This window comes from Sapajus apella, unplaced genomic scaffold (genome assembly GCF_009761245.1).
Source record: "Sapajus apella isolate SASKATOON/1434 unplaced genomic scaffold, GSC_monkey_1.0 scaffold136, whole genome shotgun sequence".
In the NCBI taxonomy this organism is placed as follows: Eukaryota; Metazoa; Chordata; class Mammalia; order Primates; family Cebidae; genus Sapajus; species Sapajus apella.
The window spans coordinates 452,028-456,100 of record NW_022437076.1 but is presented as its reverse complement, the minus strand read 5'-3'; positions in this window follow the sequence as shown (position 1 = coordinate 456,100).

The window sequence follows — 4,073 nt, the reverse complement described above, 5'->3', positions numbered from 1 at the left end:
ATGGAATATACTTACTTTTATAATTTGAAATTAGATTTTTGGAAGTTTTCTGAATATCAACAGTTTAAAACACTTAATAAAAACAGGACAGATAACAAGCCACTATAAAGTAATATTCATTAGTGATGATTATCCCAAGTGAAAATGTAAAGATTTTGAAAACCAAAAACTTTTACTCCTTGATGGAAAGGAGACTCTGTTTCCAAAACAATCAAAAGACCTCATGAAGATAGCATGAAGCTAACAAAATCTGTCTCTCCCTGGAGAGACGGATTTTTTGTGCAGTTTACTTACAAGGTAAACAAAAATCATTTACTGTCTCTTATTGGACCACTGAATCTTTTTTTTAAAAACAAAGCTACCCCACTCAAAGTGGCTCATCAAAAATCAATAAGGCTTAATCCAGAGTATTACTTAACCATAAAATCTTGTTTAAAAGAGAAAACCAAATTCTACTTTTACAACAGTGTATTAATGCTAAAGCTAGTTTTAATAAAATATTATAAATAGATCCATTCAATCTCAGTTTTGATCACACAAAATAAGATTTTCATAAACCTTTTAGAACCTCTTGCAATTTTTCTATTTTCTTTTTTCCCCAACTATCCATTCAGTTTTATGACCTTAAAACACCTAACAGAGACAGTACAAATCTGCCTAATTAGACCCAGGCAAATATTATGCAGCCATCAAAAACGATGAGTTTGTGTCCTTTGTAGGGACATGGATCAACCTGGAAACCATCATTCTCAGCAAACTGACAGAAGAGCAGAAGATCAAACACCGCATGTTCTCACTCATAGGCGGGTGTTGAACAATGAGAACACATGGACACAGGGAGGGGGGCACCACGCACTGGGGTCTGTTGGGGGGAAATAGGGGAGGGACGGTGGGGGTGGGGTATAGGGGAGAGATAGCAAGGGGAGAGATGCCAGATGTAGGTGATGGGGAGGAAGGCAGCAAATCACACTGCCACGTGTGTACCTATGCAACAATCTTGCATGTTCTTCATGTGTACCCCAAAACCTAAAATGCAATAAAATAAATAAATGGAAAAAAAAAAGAAAAAAATGTCTAAATTAAATTCTGAAGATGTTTCTGTTGTATTTACTTTTCTTTTCATTTACTTATTTATTTTTAGAGACAGGGTCTCACTTTGTGACCCAGGCTTGAGGGCAGTGGTGCCATTATAGCTCACTGCAGCCTCCAACCCCCGGATTGGAGCTGAGACTACAGGCATGCACCACCACACCCAGCTAATTTTTTTAATTTTTTTTTTTTTGTAAAGATTGGGATTTTGCTATGTTGTCCAGGTTGGTCTCAAACTCCTGGCCTCAAGTGATCCTCCTGCCTCACCCATCCAAAGTGCTGGGATTACAAATGTAAGCCGCCATGTCTGGCTCTTCTATTTTACTGCAGCAACTTAAAAACTGTCTTTATGACAGGGCACAGTAGCTCATGCCTGTAATTTCAGCACTTTGGGAGACTGACGCAGGTGGATCACTTGAGGCCAGGAGTTCAAGACCAACCTGACCAACATGGTGAAACCTCATCTCTATAAAAAAAAAAAAAAAAAAAAAAAAAAAAAAGCCAGGAGTTATGGCACGTGACTGTAATCCCAGCTACTTGGGAGGCTGAGGAATGAGAATCACTTGAACCTAGAAGGCAAAGGTTGCAGTGAGCTGAGATCACACCACTGCACTCCATTGTAGTGACACTCTGTAGGTGACAGAGTAAGATTGTCTCAAAAAAGAAAAAAAGAAGATAAACTTTTTTTCTTTTAGAGACTGAGTCTCACTCTGGCACTGAGGCTGGAGTGCATGGTGTGATCACAGCTCGCTGCAGCCTCGACTACCCTGGCTCAAGAAATCCTCTTAGCTCAGCCCCGTGAGGCTTGTATTTGTGGCATGGGCCACAACACCTGGCTAATTTTTGTATTTTTGTAGAGACAGGATGTCATTTTGTTTCCCAGGCTAGTCTTGAACTTCTGGACCCAAGTGATCCTCCTGCCTCAGCCTCCCAAAGTACTGGGATTAATGGGCGATTAGAACATTGAATCTTTTTTTTTTTAAACAAAGGTACCCCCCCCAAGGTGGCTCACCAAAATCAAAAAGGCTTAATCAAAATTATGACTTAACCAAGGACACAGGAGGCATCTCCAAGGAGGTGCACAGCAGTCCTCACTAGATCCAGAACCACCTCAAAGACAGCTCAAAGAAGGGAAAGTTTTGCTAGCCACAAATGGGGTACAACTCACATCTGCCAGCCATATGTTACAGGGTCTCAGGCTTTCAGCTGACCGTCTACTCACAAAAGCCTAAGAGCCCGTGTACCCCCTCAGACAGGAGATGACAGAAAATCAGAAGGTCTGTATGGGAGAGGAAAGGATCAATGACAAGCGGGTACACTACAAGACTGCAAGGTGGAGTGGCAATCACTACAGACTCCACAGGGGACCCAGGGCAGACGATTGGAGCGGACGAAGGATTTTAGCTTCGTTTCAGGTCAGACATTTGCTCTTCAACCTCATCAAGAGAATTTCTAAGGCAAGCCATGACACTATTATGTGTCTTTTAATTTAATCTTCTCATGGATATAAATAAGGCAGTTGTTTAGAATAAGAAATCTCTAAACTGTTTTTTGTAATTTAGAGGTCTTTCTAACTTCAAGAATCCATCTTTTGGCCACTAATGACTAGAATTTCCAATAATGTACTTATTCTAATGGCAACTCCATCCCACAGCCTCTTCATGGAAAGCCCCAGATGTGATTTTTCAGGTTTAGAGTAAGTTATTACCATTTAAGAAAGACTTATTTCCTGAAGAGGGTGTAGAATAGGCAATTCCAAAGATCTCTCCAGTAAAATTCACTCCCAGAAATAGGCTCAGATAGCAAGAGACTTTTTAATTAATTTTAACTCATAGTTTTTATTGGTTGAAGTAATGAAATAAAAATTAGCTCCTTAGTTCCTATTGCTTGTCTATTGTTTTTCTTTCTTTTTAAAAATTTAATTTCATTTAGTTGTAAATTCCAGTGTGCACAGCCAGGACATGCAGGTTTGTTACATAGGTAAACGTGGTGATCACCTATCAACCCATCACCAGGTATTAAGCCCCACACGCATTAGCTATTTACCCTGATACTCTCCCTCCTCACCACACACAGGCCCCAGCGTGTGCTGTTCCCCTCCCTGTGTCCATGTGTTCTCATTGGTCAGCTCTCACTTGTAAATGAGAACATGTGGTACTTGGTTTTCTGTTCCTGTGTTAGTTTGCTGAGGATAATGGCTTCAGCTCCATTCATGTCCCTGCAAAGCGAGAGACTCGTGTTGCCCCACATGGTTAGAGATGTTATTTGCACACATGGTGCCTCTTGTGAGCCACACACTTCTGAGGGACACCCCTCACAGACCCCTTAACCCATGACATGGGGCAGCTCTCCTAGAATGGGCCTTTCCCAGGGCTAACCAGGCAACAAGGGCCAGACCACAAAAATTTCTTCTAGGTGGGGCTCCTTACTAAGACAAATTTCCCCAACAGCTGGACACATTCAGAACAAAAAGTATGGTGCTTAAAACCTCGTGTCTCAGGTTCCCAGGCATCCTCAGACTGAACACCTGATGTGACCCAAAAATCACACCCCAGATGGTGGAAACGAGAGACGGCACTCCCACTTGTCACAAGCCAAGCTCTCCAGGGCATGAACAAGACAAGACGGGGCCTCGTCCGGCTTCTATTTTTTTTGTTGTCGTTTTGAGATGGAGTCTCTCTGTCCCCAGGCTGGAGTGCAGCAGTGTGATCTCGGCTCATGGCAACCTCTGCCTCCTGGGTTCAAGCAATTCTCCTGCCTCAGCCTCCCGAGTAGCTGGAATTACAGGCGCCTGCCACCACACCTGGCTAATTTTTGTATTTTTAGTAGAGATAGGGTTTTACTGTGTTGGCCAGGGTGGTCTTGAACTCCTTACCTCAAGTGATCTGCCCACCTCAGCCTCCCAAAGTGCTGGGATTACAGGTGTGAGCCATCGCGCCCAGTTTGGCTTCTATCTTGAGGACCCACAGAAATGATGGAATGCC